This window comes from Enhydra lutris, unplaced genomic scaffold (genome assembly GCF_002288905.1).
Source record: "Enhydra lutris kenyoni isolate GAN:26980312 unplaced genomic scaffold, ASM228890v2 scaffoldscaffold18, whole genome shotgun sequence".
NCBI classification, from domain to species: Eukaryota; Metazoa; Chordata; class Mammalia; order Carnivora; family Mustelidae; genus Enhydra; species Enhydra lutris.
The window spans coordinates 7,218,571-7,238,084 of record NW_019154102.1 but is presented as its reverse complement, the minus strand read 5'-3'; the positions used below and the strand labels follow the sequence as shown (position 1 = coordinate 7,238,084).

The 19,514-nt window shown below is 43.8% G+C and overlaps 1 pseudogene; it reads left to right on the top strand.

The window, feature by feature from the left end:
• Window positions 1-11,464: 11,464 nt before the first annotated feature.
• On the top strand, window positions 11,465-12,736 carry LOC111147915 (annotated as a pseudogene).
• The last annotated feature ends 6,778 nt before the right edge of the window (window positions 12,737-19,514 follow it).

Genomic DNA, 19,514 nt, shown 5'->3' with positions numbered 1-19,514 from the left:
GCTAGTGTGGGATAAGAGCAGTCTACCGCCAGATCTTTGCTTTAAACCACTCTGTATATGGCTCGGTAACTGTTCCATATTTTTTTAAATCATCGTTTTATGTCTAGGCTTTGGTACTGTTGGTGCATTTCTCTCATAATTTGTGTCTCACCTCTCGCGTGCCTTCTAGCACAGCCAGGGTCCTCCCAGCTGCCCATCCCAGATCAGTCTGGGACAACACATGAGACTGGCTTTGGAATTTGAGGATTGTTCTCTCTGCTTGTTATACGATGCTCTTTTTCATTTGTCCTTCACAACAGAAGCTGGTAACAACAACGGTCCTGCTCGGTGCATACCAGAGGGTCTTAGCTGTCACTTTCTGAAACACCAGCTTGCTCATGGCCGTCGTGCCTTGCTGAATCGGGATTCTGTAGTGGGGAGTGGTCAGAATGGTTCAAGGCTTGGAAAATGGTTTAGAAAGGATGGCTTGAAGGAAATGGCAGTTATTTGGCCGTGACATATTAGGGGCTCTAACTTTGAACAATTTCCTCTGCCCACATGTGTAAAAAAAGGCAGCAGCACATAGAAAGGGAAGAGCTTGACAGAATGTTTTCCTTCTGTTGATGACAAAGACTCAGTGCCCTGGAAGAAGATACTGAGGGGCTCTTGGGAACAGACTGTGTTTTCTGGGCAGTAACCTTGGCAGCTTTAGATGGGGGTGAACACCTCTCTTCTTTTCCCACAGTTTTGTGATAAGGACATTGTATTCTCACATTTCTAAAGGCCTTCTACAGGATGGTAAGTAGAATCACAGCCCCTCAAAATGTCCATGTCCCAACCTGTGGAATCTGTTGATTAAGGGGGGCCCACCAGTGTTCTTCTAAGAGAAGAGGGAGGTAGGAGAGTCCATTTCAGAGAGATGCCGTGGGAAAGACTCCACTGGCCACAGCTGGCTTTGAAGATGAAGGAAGAGGGCCATGAGTCGAGGAATGTGGGCACCTCCAGAAGTTGGAAAAAACAAGTCAATAGATTGTCCTCTAGAGCTTCCAGAAAGAAATGCAGGCCTGCTGATACCTTGAGATCCATGTCAGACTTCTGACCTATAGAGCGATAGGATAATAGATTTATGTTGTGTTAAGCCGCTTAGGTTTGTGATAATTTGTTACAGAAGCTGTAGAAAATTAATACACACAGTTTAACCCATATGGCAAGAATATAATTTGGTGGGTTGAGTGGGGGGAGGGATTTTTAATCTTCTCTCCCAGCCTGGCTTCTGTATCTCGAGTTCATGAGACTCAAAAGCCCAGGTGTATGTGTTGGTGTGGCATGAACAGTAGTAACAGGGGATAAGTACCTCAGTTTTTGAAGCTGTCTTCTAAGCTACTTGTCAGGTAATGCACTCTCCGATGTCCCCTGGGATCGAGAGGGGAGGGTGCACGGGGACTCTTAGTCCTCCCACTGTCACCACCCCAGAGCCTCTGCAGCCAGAGAAGCTTCAGAGGAGAAGGTGGTAGGGCTACTTTTCAAAGGCAGCATGAATGGGTATGCTGACTTCCTATGCTTCTCTGGAAGTCTCCTTAACCAGTCATGACCTGGACTTTGGAGCTTCCTTGCCCCCTTCCAGCTCCAGCCACTGCTTAGAGAAGTGAGTTTTTCCACTTGTGCTGACTCATGTCTCAGATTGCAACGTGGAGCCGCAGACTGATTCACAGAAGGAGGGGGGAGAACAAACCAGCATCATCACAAAATGTACCACGTCTCAGTTGAAGAAGTGACATCACAAAATGTTCTAACTGTGCCTGTCTTATATAGATTAATGTAAAGACACGGAATTCCAAACTGCAGACTGGAAGAAAGTCTATCTATATTTTCCTATAAACTGTATATATAGCCTTTTAAAAGAAAAAGAAAACTTTGAACAAGAAGAAAGAAAATCAAATCACCTTTTAAATACAGTTTCCCTGAGCTGGTTTGTGAGGCCATTTCAAGGGCCTGGTGGCTGAGTGTAGACCTGTTTCTTTTACAGGCTGGGTTAGCTGGCCCAGGATCAGAAGTACTTGATTTTCTGGTTTTGGCCAGAAAGGAATGGCCAAGAACATTCCCAGGGGTAGAAAAGTTCCTGCATTTGTCATCAGACTTAGGCAGGAGGCTCCTTTGCCATCTGATCCCAGGCTGGCCAGTCACGGTCCCCAACCCCCTTGGACTGGAGGCCCCGCTCCTGACACTCCCGTTCCTACAAGGGTAGTAAGTGCTCCTCCAGCTCTCGTGGGGAGTGGCTCGGGGCAGTCTGGGTAAGGAAACCAGGCTGAAGAGCCAGTTTACCTATGCTGGGGCTCCTGGGTCCTACAGGTTGGGCTGAGAAGTCTCCTGCTGAACGGAAACCCATAATACTGTCCAGGTGCAGTAAAGGCCCCTGTGGCACCTTGTCCCCACAGAGCAGCTGCCACCGCCACTGTGTCTCCTCTCCCCACTGTAGGCAGACTGATGGAAGCTTCCCCAGGGAGACCTGAGTAGTCAGGGATGCTAATGAGCAGGAAGGTCACCATAACCTCACCTGAGGTTCGAGTCTGTTGTCAGTGAGTACTTAGGGGGCTTGAGCTCAATTCCACAGTGTCCCCAGATTTTAGAAACCATGGTGGTGGAGCTCTGAGGGGTCCTCTTCTGTGAGTAAGCAATGCTTTCCTGACAGGGAAGAGAATATACTTTCGCCCATTCTAGGCTTGGTCCAAGCTGTTTCCCCTCCTTCTAGAAGAAGCAGGGAGCTCTTTTGCTGGTGAGCCCTTTTATTTCTCTAATGACAGCGCAGGACTGAGCCTGTCTCTCCCTGTCAGATCACTGTCTTCCTCCTCCCCAGGCCAGCCCTGGGGTTTCACCCAGGTCCTAGAATCATGGTGCGGCCAGGCCTACTGTCCATGGACCATCCACTGAGCTCCTGGGCATGTGCCCCCATTACTCTGACTGCAGGTTTTCACTCTACAGCTTGTTCTCCAGAAACCAATCTCCCCATCTTGATAGGTGCCAGACTCTTCCCACTTTCCCTTTTCGGCTTTGAGCTATTTTATTGCTCCACAAACTGCCCTTGAGTGTTGGCAGAAGAAATCAAACAAAGAAGCCAGAGTCATGAGCAGCTCTAATGACTTCTCTGGCAGAGGAGAACTTTGATTCATGGTGAAATGAGAGGTGGGGATTATCGGTTATAATTATCCTTGCTCCTTCAACCCATATTTACTCTGTTATAGGAATGCAGGCCTAGCCCTGCAACTCCAGGGTTTCTCCATCCAGAGATCTGTTTCCACAGAACAGCGCAAGCTGCAAGGCTGGGCCCAGAGCCAGAGGCCATGTGGATGCAGTGAACAGCAGGGTCAGGTTCCGGAAGAGCCTCTGCGGGCTGGTGAGACACTGCCGAGGCAGCCTGGCTCCACGTTACCCCCCTGGGGATGTGCTACTCTAGAAAAAGCCCAGAGGTCAACTGGGGGGCTTCTGTCTCTTCCCCTGCACGCTTAGGTTTAGAACAACACTGGTTTGGCTAGTGCAGCTTTTCTAAAGCCAGTGGTGTTGAAGTGGGTGGGGGTCTGGACTCCTAGCCCTGCAGCTCTGGGCTCAAGTCCTGCTTAATCACTGGGTGACGTGAGGCTCGTGAGTCTGAGTTTCTTCATCTGCACTACCCTCCGGGAGTGCTGTGGGGTTGGTAAACGAAGCAACCTGTGTCAAGCATTTAGTCAATAATAAACGTTCAGTCAGTACTGCTTTTATTAGTAATAGTATTCGTCATCATCGCCGACATCATCGTCACAGCCCAACAGGAGGCTGGTAAGGGGGGGCCTGGGATAGTGCTAAGCAAGCTCACCCGGAGAGCCTTCGAGCTCTTTACAAGGCCCGGTACCCTGTGCCTTGACTTCAGTAGCACTAAATTAGAAGGTCCAGCTCCAGTGTTCACTTTCTTTTGATTGTCATCACTGGAGCAGGGTCCCCAGAGGCCTGTTGCAATCCGCTGCCTCTGGTGGTTAAAGCAGTTTTTAGAGCTGAGCCTGTCTGCAAAGCCAGACTTCACGCTGAGTCATACTGCAGGGTCGAGGCCAGTCACCAGGACAAAAGGCAGGCAGCCATCGTTCAGATGAATAGCCATGGTGTACAGAATATTTTTCAAGGGGATTTTAGTGCATGTTTCTGTTTAATGCGTCTAGAAGAAAGAAGGGTGGAATGGGGGTTAACATTTCTTAAACACCACCCACCTGGCCCTAGGTTGGGCTTTAATTTTTTTGAGCCCCACCCACGTTATCCAATGGGGACTCCCACCTCTTAGACAGCCCCAGACACCACCCCCCCCCCCGCCATATGTCCTTGAGAGGAATCTCTGACACCCAGCAGAGGGTGGGAGGTGGCTGTGAAGGGAAAGCTACTAGATGGGGGGGAGGGGAACAGTCTTCCCCCTGCCCCCTCCCTGCAGACACTCTCAAAGTGAAATGATGGGAACAAGAGTGGAAAGCATTCATTTCTGCCTGAGATTGAGAGGTGTCACAAGAGGAAGTGACCCGCGATCAGGACTATGCCATGAGAACTGTCTTCCATAGTTGCTATGGATATATATATTACTTCTACTGTCTATTTGAGTCTAGGGTATGAGGATGTTGCTAAAAAATGCTTCATCATTATCTCTGTACTTAATTTCTGTTGTACAATCCAGAAAGAGTAGGGTTAAAGTGAAGTAGCTTCTTACATGCAAATATTTCAATATTCTCTCAGAAATTATTGGAAAATAAAAAGCAACTTTGCAACTAGCAAATTTCCCAATGTTTGCAGGCAGACAAGTGAAAAGAAAGGTAATGCACTTTAAAAAAAAATCTGTATTTTTCCTGAATTGAGTTTGGCTCTCGATTTTATTATGGACACAATTTGTATTTATTTAAAGAATGAGGCGAATAAAGATCTAAATGGATGTATATGTCTCTTAAAATGGATTGACATTGGTCTGCATTATTGGTAATCAGGAAATGCTGTTTGGGAACATTTGTTTTCTTCATCAGCAAGAATTTTTTTGAGCCTTTATTGGCTCTGATATGTCACAAGGTATGCATGGTGTTCTGCTTCTTTTGACATTATTGTAACCTTGGGTAAAAATCTATCTTAAGAAAATGGGAGGCTGGAAGGGATTCTAAGGAATCATCTGGCCTAGCCTGCTTCATTTATAGCTGCAATCATTCATTCTTTCTTTCCTTTTTAAATATTTTATTTTTTAAAGATTTTTAAAAAAATTTATTTGACAGAGATCACAAGTAGGCAGAGAGGCAGGCAGAGAGAGGCGGAGGGAAGCAGGCTCCTTGCCAAGCAGAGAGCCCAATACAGGGCTCGATCCCAGGACCCTGAGATCATGACCTGAGCCAAAGGCAGAGAGGCTTAACCCACTGAGCCACCCAGGTGCCCCAAATATTTTATTTTTTAAAGTAATCTCTACCTCCAAAGTGAGGCTTGAACTCACGGCCCCGAGATCAAGAGTCACAGGCTCAGTGGACTGAGCCAGCCAGGCACTCCTACAATGGTACTTTCTATTGGTAAGAGAGAACCTCTGAAACTGAGATTCCAGATTTTATTTTTTAAAATAATTTGTTCCACTATTTAGCATTCCTTCTTTACCCATAGTTTTCTCTTACTGCTTATGAATGTAAGCTGAATGTCTCACTCCTCAGCAAAGAGGCAAATGGTCACCCCTGCCCCAGGAATAAATAATACCCTTCCCCAGGTCTAGGGTTTTATTAGGGTGTTCCTTCAGTCTCCTCTTCCCTTGACTTATTCTCGTTTTCCAATATCTAGAAGATACTGACTCTGCCGGAAGACCTTGTGCCTGGCCGGGCGCCTGGGCCATACCTGCTCTGAGTCACTTGCCATGCCCTCTCTTCCCCTGATGGACCCCTGGCATGAGGACTGCACAGTAACGCCCCCTTGCTCTAGCGAAATCCCCACCCTGCTCAGGCTCTTCCTTTTCTAGAGGGTGTTTCTTCAGCATAGTTGGTGAATATCTGTCATAAAACATGTCAGAGGGCAGAAATTCCAGGGACAGACATTCTCATTGAAGCCGAGTTAGGTGTTTTCTCTTCAGGGCCCACCTGGGTCCATGAGGCCACAGGTGTCAGATCTTCTACAGCACGGGAGATCTGTGAGGAAGGTGCAGTACTGGAAGCCATCAGGGCAGTAGAAGCTGTGTGTGTGTCACCCTGAGCAAGTTACTATCAGCGATGACAGTACCCAAAGTTGTATTTGTCACCAAAGGGCCCAGGCTCTTCGGGGATGTTCTCTTAGGCTGGCATCCGCTTGCTGGCCTTGGCATTATGGCTTGTGATTTTGGACATTTACTGCCTTTTGGAAGGAAGTCAGCACTCTTTTGTAGATAGCTGGGTTGTTTTTTCTTTTCTTTCTTTCCTTTTTAAAAAAATTTCAAGATTCTAGGAGTTTGTAGTTTATCAATCTTTTTAAGAACTATGGCTGAAACATTTCCTAAGTGGGTGAATTTAAAAAGAAGAGTTCATTCTGTAGATTTTATGCAACTTCATTTCTCATAATTTAGAAATGGTACTTGGAGCAGAGCCTACTGTCACTAGAAAATACCACGGGCTTGAAAAACCTTCTGGTCTTGACCTTGTCTTTGCCATTTTCTTGGAAACATATTTAGCACGGAGCTCCTGGAGCTATTCTCTGAGGAATCTAACAGTTTCTGCAGACCCTGTATTCTTAGTATTTTCTACAATCTTCACCATGGAAGTTGGTCCGCTATTTATTTCTTTTTAGGGTCAGAGTAATAAAAGAGGAGAGATAGGTAAGGATAGAGACAAGGCCCAAGGGAAGACTTTTATTATCATCGCTTCCCCAATCCCTCCACGAGAGCTGCTCTCCTTGACGCTTCTACTCAAAGTACAGTCAAAACAAAAGAGTAACAACAACAACAACCCCGCCTACCCATGGCTACCAAGGGACTTTCTGTTTCTAATACATTTCGGTTCTCAATATATAATTCATGTACACACACATACACACACACGTGCATGTGTGTACGCGCGTGCGCACGCACACACACACACACACACACACACACACACACACACACACACCAGTAGAATTCTAAGCTCATTCTCCACCCTGCTTCCTCTCCACCATGGCAGGAAATAGGCATTCAAGTTACTAGGTGCTCACCAGCTTAGATTTGTAGAATATAGGCCAATATTTTTAAATGCTTACTCACACTTCCCTAAAACTGTATATATATGCATACAAACATGTGTAACTTAATTTAACATGATAAGGAAAGTGTGATTTATAGTTAAAACCAAGGCTGTAAAATAGTGGAGCTTGTCCAGAATTGGATGCACCCCATTGTAGCCTTTGCTGACTCACTCTGAAAGTATCTCACAATCTCTGGTTTTGTGATTGTAATTGGTAGGGGGAGGAATCTTGCCTTGGGATCTGTGTTTGTCCAGGGAGTGGCATGGACATTCCTGATGCTCATGGGTCTAAGGTCTCTGCATGCCCAGAGTACACTTTATCTACCCAGAGCCTGACTGACATCTCTCTCCACTTCATTATCTGTTCAGTCTGGAGTACATGACCTCGTTCTATAAATACCAGCCGTGTTTAAATAAAAGCTGCCTTGGAGCGGTGGCTACTGCAAATCCCCCAGATGCACAGGGCAGGCAGTCCCTTCATCGCTGGGAGGTTTGATCTGCCCTCCCTCTGGGAGAGGGAACAGAGGCATGGGGGTAGGGTCTAGAGCTGCCCCCACTCACTCTTTCTTTCCACAAATGTATGAGGCCCTGGATGAGGACTTTGGGCAATACAAAGATGAATAAAACTCAGTGCCAGCTTTCAAGGAGCTTACAGTGTGGTACAATAGAGGAGACTGCACAGATAATTATGTTTTGAGAAAGAAAGAAGAACCATGGGGCACGAAGGGCAGGAGGAACAGTTAGGAATTGAGAGGCGCATGAGCTCTCTCCCAAGTGGGACACACTGAGAGCATTGCGGAGGACGTGCCCATCATCATAAAACGTTACTGCAACATTATTAACCATTCCCTGTGCTGCACTTTACATCCCCATGACTAATTTATTTTATAACTGTACCTCTTAATGCCCTATATTCCACCCATCCCACCACCCCCTGGCAAACACTTGTTTGTTCTCTGTATTTATGAGTTTGTTTTTGTTTTGTTTTCTAGGTTCCATATGTAAGTGTAATCATATGGTATTTATATTTCTCTGACTTATTTCACTTAGTGTAATACCCTCTAGCTCCATCCATGTTGTCACAAATGACAAAAATCTCATTCATTTTCATGGCCAGGTATATTTGTACCACATTGTCTTTATCCATTTTCTCTTGATGGAGACTTTGGTAGCTTCCATATCTTGGCTATTGTAAATCATGCTGCAATAAACATAGGGGTGCATATATTCTTTCAAGTTGGTGTTTCCATTTTCTTCTGGTAAATGCCCAGAAGTAGAACTGATGGATTATATGGTATTTCTATTCTTAATTTTTTGAGGAAGCTCCATACTGTTTTCCATAGTGGCTGTACCAATTTATATTCCCAACAACAGTGTATAAGGGTTCCATTTTCTCCACATACTCACTCAATTTGTTATTTCCTGTCCTCTTTAACACTAGCCATTCTCATTGGTCTGAGGTAATATCCTACTGTGGTTTTGATTTGCATTTCCCTAATGATTATTGATGTTGAGCATCTTTTCAATGTATCTTTGGCCGCTTGTATGTCTCCTTTGGAAAATGTCTATTCAGGTCCTCTACCCCCTCAATTTTTTGTTGTTCATTGCCATTTGCACGGAATATCTTTTTTCTGTATATGTCTTTAGGTCTTTTTTTTTTTTTTTTAAGTAGGTTCCATGCCCAGTGTGGAGCCCTGTGCAGGGCTTGAACTGATGACCCTGAAATCAGGATCTGAGCTGAGATCAAGAGTTGAATGCTTAACCAACTGAACCATCCAGGTGGTCTTGTCTGTAGGTCTTTAATGAGTTTCTTATAGGCAGCAGATAGATGGATCTTGTTTTTTTATCCTTTCAGTCACCCTATGTCTTTGGATTGGAACATTAGTCCATTTATATGTAAAGTAATTATCTATAGGTATGTACTGATTGCCATTTTGTTATTTTCTGGTTGTGGTTCTTCTGTGTTCCTTTCTTCTCTTGTTCCCTTCCCTGGTGATTTGATGACTTTCTTTAGTGCTATGCTTGGATTCATTTCTCTTTACTCTTTCTACATATATTATAGGTTTTTGCTTTATGGTTACCATGAGGTTCACATATAATATCCTATTATACAGTAGTCTATTTTAAGCCAATGGTCATATGAGTTCAAAGGCATTCTGAAAGCACTACATTTTTATACCCCCATCACCACATTTTATGTATATGATATCATATTTTACATCATTTTATTTTGTTTATCCTTAACTAATTATTGTAGATACAGTGATTTTACTACTTTTGTTTGTTTTTTAACCTTCATATTAGCTTTATAAGTGATTGATCTATAGCCCTCACTATATGTTTGCTCTTACCAGGGGATTTTTTTCTTTTATAATTTTCTTACTTCCAGTTATGACCTTTTCTTTTTCTGCTTAAAGAAGTTACTTTAGCATTTTTGATAAGGCTGGTTCTTTAAGTTTTATTTGTCTGGGAAACTCTTTATCTCTTCAATTCTGAATGAGAAACTTGCTGGATTTTCTTGGTTGTGGGTTTTTCGCTTTCAGCACTTTGAATATATCATGCTACTCTCTTCTGGCCTGCAAAATTCCTGCTGAAAATCAGCTGATAATTTTATGGGTATTTTTTGGTATGTAATCAGTTAAATTTTTCTTGCTGCTTTTAAGATTCTCTCTTTAGCTGTGACTTTTGATATTTTAATTATGTGTCTTGGTTGTGGACCTCTTTGGGTTCACCTTGTGTGGGCCTCTGTGCTTTCAGGACCTAGATATCTGTTTCCTTCCTCAGGTTAGGGAAGTTTTCAGCTATTATTTCTTCAAATAAGTTTTCTGCCTCCTTCTGTCTCTCTCTTCCCCTTCTGAGACTCCTACAATGTGAATGGTAGTACACTTGATGTTGTGTGAGGGATCCCTTAACTTACCCTCATTTTTAAAAATTCTTTTCTTTTTGTGCTGTTTAGCTTGAATGATTTCTACTATTGTCTTTCAGATCACTGACATGTCTTCTGCATCCTCTAATTTCAATTATTGTATTCTTCAGCTCTGATTGGTTCTTTTTAATATTTCTATCTCTTCGTTGAATATCTCACTGAATTCATCTACTCTTCTCTCAAGTTCAGTGAACATCTTTATGACCATTACTTTGAACTCTCTATTGGGTAGATTGCTTATCTTGGTTTCATTTAGCTGTTTTTTTTCCTCTGGAGGTTTGGTCTTATTTTTTCATTTGGAATAGATTCTTCTGTTTCTTTATGTTTGTGTTTATTTCTATGAATCAGATGGATCAGTTAGGTTTCCTGGTCTTGAAGGTAGTGGCCTTACATAGGAGCCTGGTGGGGCCCAGAAGCCCAATTCCGCACCCTCTCCAGTCACCAGAATGACGCACTCAGGGAAGTGTCTCCTGTGTGGGTTGCATGAGTCCTCCTGTTGTGGTGGGCCCATGATTGCTACAGGCACACTGGTGGGTTGGGTTGGCCTTGGCCTGGATGGCTTAGAGGCCCAGTTGTGGCTGATGCAGGCATGATGGTGGGTGGGTTAGCCCCTGGTGTGGTCTGACTATGAGACCAGGTCATTACTGTTGTTCTTCCTCCCTGTGACGGTATCACTTTTAAGGGGTGCTGGTCCTGGCTGAGGCTTCGTGTAGGGTGTGGCAAGATGGGAGCCTCCTTGGAGGGACACCTGTGGGGTACGCATGTTGGGCAGGATGGGTCCATAGGGAAATGTCAGGGCAGGGCAAGTGGTGCTGCAAGGTGGATGGAGAATGTTAGAATTGGTGCCCACCAGTGTCTGGCTAGCTAGGCTGAAGGAGGGTAAGAAAAATGGTGCCCATCTGTGCTTCCATTCCCCCTGAAGGTTCCTACACATCCCTGCCCCTCTGGTGCATGCTCTATAATTAGTCAATCTTCACATATGGGCCAGGGGCTTCTAAACCCCCACCTCTGTGCTGGATCTTGGAGCAAGTGAGATCCTCCACCCCTGGGATATCCCTCTGGGTTGTGGGTAGTCATACTAGGGGTATTGTGTCTCTGCCCCCCACCCCCGTTCTTCTCAGTGTAGCTTTGTCTTTTTATCTTCAGCTATGGAAATGCTGTTCTCCAGGTTTCTTCTCAGAGCAAGTTGTTCTCTATCAGATTATACCCTTGGTGTGGACATAGGAGAAGGTAGCTTAGGACCTTCTTCCTCTGCCATCTTCTTGACAGTGTTTCTCTGAGTGGAGCCTTTCTGCCATCCTGACTCTTGTGAATCCACCACAGAAGCATGGTTCTAATGCAAAGATGACTCTATCTGGTGCCCCTCCTGTCCCAACACCATCATCTGTGGGCTCATGGCCGCATCTTTGTTGCGGCCAGGGAGGTCTACCTGATGTACAAAGACCATCTCTGTCCCTGCTCTGACTTAACAGTGATATGGCTGCTGTCTACAAGGTGTTGGGGTGTTTCCTTTGGGGCTGTAGTGAGTCAGTTGCTGGCGGACCAGGGCCAAGTTCACCAGCCATCTGCAGCTCAGCTTCCTGGTGGTGTATGACCCTGACTTGAGCCTCATCAACTCCTCCCTCTAAGTGCAGGTGGAAAACATGTGCAGGGGAAGCCCCACTAACCAAGTCCAGACTGTCTACTCCAGACGTTCCTCTTTTGGGTTATACTGCATGATGTTCCTGGAGCTCTACATGCAAGCACAGCTCTGCTGGAAATGGGCACAACTTCTGCGGTCCATGGTGCAGTTCTTCCTGCTGGCCTTTGCACTCTATGTTGGCTACCCTCTCGGGTCTGACCACAAGCAGCACTGGAGCAATGTCCTCATTGGCTTCCTGCAGGGGGCACTGGTGGCCATTTCCTTTCAAGTCCTAGCCTCTGTAGGGCTGCCTAGAGGAGGAGCTGGAACCAAAGCCCAGGCTGTTATTGACGCTGACCCTGGGTGAGGCTGACTGCAACCACCATGGGTACCAGTCTGTCCCTCCTGAGACTGGACCTGTCTGTGTGTCCAGCCAGGGCTCAGGCTGTGCATCAGCGTGTTCATGGCCCTGGCAGGGCCCTCCCCTGGGGTGGCCATGAGGGCTCTGGACAAGCTCCAGGTGCTCCATGCTGGCTGCAGGAGGGGCTTCCACTAAACTCACCTCCTGTGCCCTGGACCAGTGGCCTGGGGCTGTACAGAGCCACTGCAGTGTCTGGAAGGGGCATCTTGTCCTCTTAGCTCCCTCAGAACTCCCTTTTGTTGGATTGGATGAGGGGGACCGAGAGATCTAAATAGATGCTGTTTTTGTAAAGTGTAACCTATACGTCTTTGTTGACTTTTAGTAAAATGAGTGTTTGCTTGAAGATGATGTCAGCCTCTGTTCCCCGTGGCATTGTTCCTACAGTAGAGGGGGAGCTGCTTGCTTGTGGGGGCCTTGGCTGAGTTTAGGGCTCAGAGTAGCTGGTTGCAATGTTGTCGTTTGGAGATATGGGGAGAGTGGTGACTCTTTTCCCTGGCTTCATTCTGTGTAACTCTTCATCTTGCTATTGATTCATATTTATCCCATCCTTTAATAAACTGGTAAACGTTAAAAAAAAAATACACAAAAGTCCCAAAACAAACAAACAAAAAACCTGTACTAAATTGTTTTGGATTCAATAAAGGCTAATTACACTTTTTTTTTAAACTACATCAGTTATTATAGTGATAATAAGTACTATTTTCACAGAAGCTTAATAATATTACACCTCTCAACTGAGAAGCTACCATGATAAATCTCACTAATATTATTAAAATAGATTCTTTTGTGGTTTTGAATACATCCTAACATTGATTTTCAAAAAAATATATTTTTTTTCTGATTGAATAAAGAATACTTTTCATAAGAGATTCCAAGGAGTATAGAAATATATAGGAAAAATAAATTATAATTTCATCTCTGAAAATAGCTCCTATTTTTAAAAAATGTTTATTTATTTATTTACTTGAGAGAGAGAGTATGTGAGTAAGGGGGAGGGGCAGAGGGAAAGACTCTCAAGCAGACTCTTTCCTGAGATCATGACCTGAGCTGAAATTAAGAGTGGTGGCTTAATTAGCTGTGCTCCCCAGGTGCCCCCAAAATAGCCCCTATTAACAGCTTAGGCTATCTTTCTTCAGTTTTTTGGTTTTTTTTTTAAGACTGTATTTGTTTATTTGAGAGACAGAGAGAGAGCACAGGAGCAGGGGGAAGGGGCAAAGGGAGAAGCAGACTCTCCACAGAGCAGGGAGCCCAATACAGGACTCGATCCCAGGACCCTGATCACAACCTGAGCAGAAGGCAATTGGTTAACCAACTGGGCCATGCAGGTACCCGCTCAGATTTTTTTTTCGGTGTGTATACCAACAAGTATAGTAATTATTACTTTACTGAAATATGATCCTACTATATATACTGTTTCGAGTATGTTCAAAACTTGTTTCTGTTCTTTCAATACCTGAAGATACATTTGAGTATCAATACCTAAAGATCCACTTTATTTCGTGACTGATTCATTATATGAATCTAACATTATTTGTCTATACCCACTTCCTGGTTGACAAATATATATGTTACATATTATTATTTTTTTTACAGTTAGTATCTTTAAAGTTCCTTCAATGTCATCTTCATGGAAAACGCCACTTAAAAAATACTGAGAGTGCCATGAGACATGAAAAGAGAAAAAAAATTTTAAAACAAGTGAGTAAATGTTTAAGCAATGATAGAGCTTGGTGCATCCTGGGAATTTCTGGCCAGAGCTCCATAGACAACTTGGCCCAGCTGATGCAATTATAATGTAATCATATGTCAGTGATGCAAGTGTCTAAAATTGCAAACAATGTCTTTGTTTTAAGGAGTTCATGGCATAACCACTTTAGAGACCGTTCATATTACAGCTCTGAAGGGTTTCAGGTTTAGAGAGGTACCTAGAGGCTTTGTTGGGATCTAATGAACCAGCAAGGAGACAACCCCCTGGGCTTCTGCTTCCCTTTCACTGTCTTTATTTTGATCAGTCAGTAGCCCCAGCCCTGAAATCTTTACCATCTCAAACCTGAAGCAGGAGTTGTATTGCAAATGGCTAAATGTATCAAGATTTGATAGAGACGAGCTTCCAGACAGAACCAGTATTAAGATTTATGTGATATGCAATATGTCCTGAAGCTCCACCAGTTTGATTAAAAAGGGAGCTGGAGGCCTTTGGGGAATGACACTTCTAAGAGCTCCCTGTGCTCAACCAGGGAAGACCAGACAAAAGTGACGTGGCAATGCAAAGTAAGAACTTGACTCCATGGTTAGGCCACTCCCAGCCTGGCTTCTGCTAATTTACCCCTTTCCAAACGAGTATAAAAAGCAGGAAGTATGCTGGTGCTTGGTGACTCCATGAATGCCATTAGCTTTGTTGAATTTGGACTCCTTTATAGGAAATGTTCTAATGTGTGTGAATGTTGCATCATTTAGAGCTGCATGTTAGTGGGACGAATGCTGCAGATGGGACTTTAGAATAACTTTTTAAAAATAAATCATTGTGTCATTAGATATGAATAAAATGTAAGTCTGCATGACATCCCAGATGACCCACAGTGTGAGCAGGCAACGTTGACAAGGCTGCAAGAAATTAGTAATAAGAATATTTTTTTTAAAAGATTTTATTTATTAATTTGACAGACAGAGATCACAAGTAGGCAGAGAGGCAGGCAGAGAGAGAGGAGGAAGCAGGCTCCCCACTGAGCAGAGAGCCTGATGTGGGGCTCGATCCCAGGACCCTGGGATCATGACCTGAGCCGAAGGCAGAGGCTTAACCCACTGAGCCACCCAGGCGCCCCAGTAATAAGAATGTTAATAGTCAATTTTACTTAGCCCTCCATGCCAGGCTCTATTCTAGGCATTTACATGAATTTCCTCATTTAAATCTCACCAGGATCTTATGAATTTAGGTAAGGTTATTATTCTCCTTTTATAATTGAAGAAGCTGAAGCGTGGAGAGGTTGATAGACTGGCCCAGTGTCACATACCTAATAAGAGTAGAACTGTGATTCAAACCCAGGCAGTCTACCTCTGGAGTCTGCACCACTAGCCACTGCTATGTCCGAGAAATTTAAAACTTCAAAGTCAAGATCAGATCAACTGAGGTGCAGTGAGCTCCCCCAGAACCCCGATGAGGTCTTGCAATACCATCTCCCATGGAAAGGAGCCACGCTGATTCAGGTCTGGGGCAGGAATTGAACAAGAGAAACTCGAAGCAACTTGTCACATAGATAGTTGAGGAAGCTATCAAAGTGTACTAGAGTTGTTTCAAACGAACCAAAGAGCCAACCCAGCGAGGTTCCCACTGGCCAGAGATGGGACTATTTGTGCATTAAGAGGATAATAAATGGCAATAAGTTGAAACATTAAATATGTTTAAGTCTATGAGTTCATAATGATGCTCAAAAAATTGGTCCCATCTAGAAGATGACTGGGAGGCAATTAATTATTGATTTGAAAACTGATATATAAATTCTATTATTTTTTCATAGCTTTTGATGTCACTTATATCCCTGGGTAACTGGATAATGCACGAGGTGAAGCTCCTCCTTATAGAAATATTCCAGCTCCTAAATGACAAAGCAGTGATGAAATTAGAGTAGCACCTTTCTGCAACTCCCTAAGAATTAATGTGTCTAGACCTTGAACATCACTGATTGTTTCTAACATAAGAAAGAGAGAGATAGCCAAACAATATTTACCTCTTCATGGAGGAAGGAAGAACACACCAAGTCCCATGAAGAAGTCCTGCCAAAAAATCCAAATCTCGTCAAGCTGCTCATTCCCACTCCCAATTTCAGCAAGTACAGAGAAGACAGAGGCACGTGTTACACTCTACCATGGGAACACAAACAGCAAAAAACCAGACTGGGAGAAACTCTACAGGACAAAGGACCTGATTTCTTCAATAAATAATTTATAAGAAAAAAAGAGGGAAAGAAAAACCTATAGATTAATGAAAGAGACTCGAAGGGCATATCAACCAATGGCAATGTGTGGGCATTATTTAGATCTTAATTTTTTTTCAGACTATAAAGAATTAATAATTTGATCAATGACTGAATATTTGATAATGTTGAACTATTAATATTTTGAAGTGTAATTATGTGTGTATATATGTTTATGTATGTATACGTACACACACACATATATATATATACATATATATATATATTTTTTTTACATCTTCTCTTTTACTGATGACATAGTATGCTCCCTCTGGGATTTACTTCTAGATAAGATGCAGTGAAGTTGGGGGTAGAGGTGAAACAGTAGGCTGTGAGTTGATAATTATTGAAGTAGGTAATACATATACATATAAGTTTATTAATGTTCTTCCTACCATAGTATATGTTTGAAAATTTTAAATAAAATGTTGTTTTTAAATGCAACAACTAATTTGGGGGCTATACAAGGTACACGCTATTTCTGGTCAAAGAATACCTGAGTGATTTAGCCCTAAATATTTTCCATATTAAGACAAGATGAACTTTACGCTCATGACTTGAATGTATGACTTTCTTGGGCTATGCAATGGAATAAAGAGATTAATTCGAGTAGCTGTTGTTAAATTAAAACGTGAGATCCTTGAGCTAGAAATAGGAAGATAAAAACCAGATGGTACTGTGTCACAAAATATCGTCAGCAGCGACTTAAAATAGTTTGGTAGCTATTGTTTGAAGAGATTCATTTACCATTTAAATGTTAGAATTTTAAGTCCAAATTGATGAATTGCCTTTAAATCTTCACCACAATGTCACCAACATTTGTTAGGGTTCTACTCTGTGCTACATGCTGGGAATCCAGAAATGTTTCTGCCTCTCATGGGGGGAAAATGAAGGAAAACAGGACACCAGTAACCCTAATCAGAAATGGTTGTAGATATGACAGAGCACGCAAGGAGATACTGTAGCTCAGTGCTGGGGTTAGTTCCACCTGGAGTGGTGAGAGTTGGAGAGATTGAGATTGTTTTGGGCAGAGAAAAGGATAGGATGAAGGGCTCTCTCCTAGGGGAAAATATGGGAGGCAGAAAAGATGAGTAGGAACGGTGAGGGCTACAAGCCCTCCACCTGCCCTCCTTGGCTCTGTGGACCCCCCCTCCCATCCCCTTGGGAATCTTACTTTTCATGTGCTAACCTATATGCTTGTGACTCAGAAATTCCTGTCTTCATCCTTGGCCCCTACTGGGAGCTCCAGTACTGCATGTCCAAATGCCTTTGCTTTGTTACGGATTTCACTGCAAATTCAACATGTCCCCAAACCCTACGCATTATTTCCCCCTGAAACCTAGCCTCTTTCTCCTGTAGTCAGTATCTATGCAGGCATCCAAGATACAGACCTTGGAGACCTAGGTGCCCGCATGTCCCGCACCTCCACATCTGATAGCCCACCTTCTCTAAGTCCCCAGCAGCCACCACCTCCTCTGTTCTCCATGGCTCTTGCCTGGGTTCAAGCCTTGCCCTATCTCAGACAATAGCAGTGGTGTTCCACCTCCAGTTTCTTCCTGCTCCAATCTATTTTCTATTCTGCTGTCAGTTTATCAGTGTTCCCAAGTTTCCCTCATAAGACGCACATAGAGTGCTCATGAAAATGCAGATTTCCAGGCTTCCCTTGGATATTCTGATTCTGTGAGTCTAGGTTAGGGCCCTGAACTAGCATGATCCTCAGGGAATTTTGAAAAATGCTGTTGGAACACACATCCCTGCTACAAATCCTTGTAAGACCACCATATAGCACTGCTTTTTTAAAAATTTATTTTTTTAAGCTCCATGCTTGATGTGGGGCTTGAACTCATGTTCCTTAGATCAAGAGTTGCATGCTCTGTTGACTGAACCAACCAGCCACATCCATTGAGCAGTGTTTTAAAGCACTTATTTAAAGGTGATTTCCAGTATGAAATCAGTTTACATTGCAAAGCAGGACAGACACATATTTACATATGCAGAAACAAATGAAATGTCCACAAACCAACTTTTTCTCCTCTGTTCTATTTCACTTTAAAGTAATGATAGGAGCGTTTGGGTGGCTCAGTGGATTAAAGCTTCTGCCTTCGGTTCAGGTCATGATCTCAGGGTCCTGGGATGGAGCCGCGCATCGGGCTCTCTGCTTAGCAAGGAGCCTGCTTCCTCCTCTCTCTCTCTGCCTGCCTCTCTGCTTACTTGTGATCTCCCTCTCTTTCTCAAATAAATATATAAAGTCTTAAAAAAAAATAATGATAGTCAGGGAAGACTCACTAAATTATTTTCAGATTCACAGTCCTGTGGGTTAAAATCCAATTTCCTTAGCTTGTTTTGTCACATTCTAGCTCATATTCACATTCTGCACATACTTCCATATTAAATTGCTACATGGCCATGACTTATTCTATGAGTGATGTACCCGCCATCTAGACCTTGTCTCCACCTCTTGTTCACTTGGTGAACTTTTTTTTTCTTCAAGTCTTTGGTCTGATATCCTGTCCCTTGGGTAAACCCTCCCCTCCCCCTCCACCAAGCCCCAGAGCCACCACGAAGGGCTTTGGCCCAGATGCTCCCTGTGCAGTTTGCACACGGCCCAGTTAGTATTGAGCATCTGCTTCTGTGCCCTGAAGCTGCCTGTTCACCATGCTGGTCACTCAAATTCACCACACTCCTTGACTGTAAGGAGACTTTTGTGAGCCGTTTCTAGAAAGGGACTTGAAAAATGCAGACAGCCACAGAGCGGAAGCCTGATAAACCACGGCCCAGTGGCCTGCGTGAGGGAATGAGCCGGGGCCTGATTCAAGGAGCAATAGAGTGGAGCTTGGACAGGAGACAGAGTGGGAAAGTCGCTGCACATCAGGTTGAGAAAAAGGCCTACATGTCATGCTCGAAGACTCAGATTTTATCTTCCAACTAAAACGGAGGTTTTTTTTTTTTTTTTTTTCCCTAAGTGGGGTTATTTGACTAGAGCAAGGATAGGAATGATAAGAGTTTTATTTTAGGAAGACAGCTCTGCGAGTGTGGTACCTAATGCTGAGAAGGAAGTGGGAGCATAGACCAGAGGCCTTTGGGTTGATACCAATGACTGGGGTAGGGGAGAGACCCTGGTACCATTGGGAGAGACCTGGTGACTGGCAGGGTGTTAGGCATGAGAGAGCAGAGAATCAAAAATAACTTGGAACCCAGCCAAAGAGTCCAGGTCTGCATCAGTAGTGATAAGTCATGCTAATAGTATGTCCCCCAGACATGGTGTGCTAAAAATGGCCCTTGAACTCTCTGGTCTTTTTCCCAATAACCCATAGCAGCAGTCTCATAGTGTGAAAAACATCAAGACAATTCCCAGTTGAGAGACGTTCTACAAAATATCCGACTA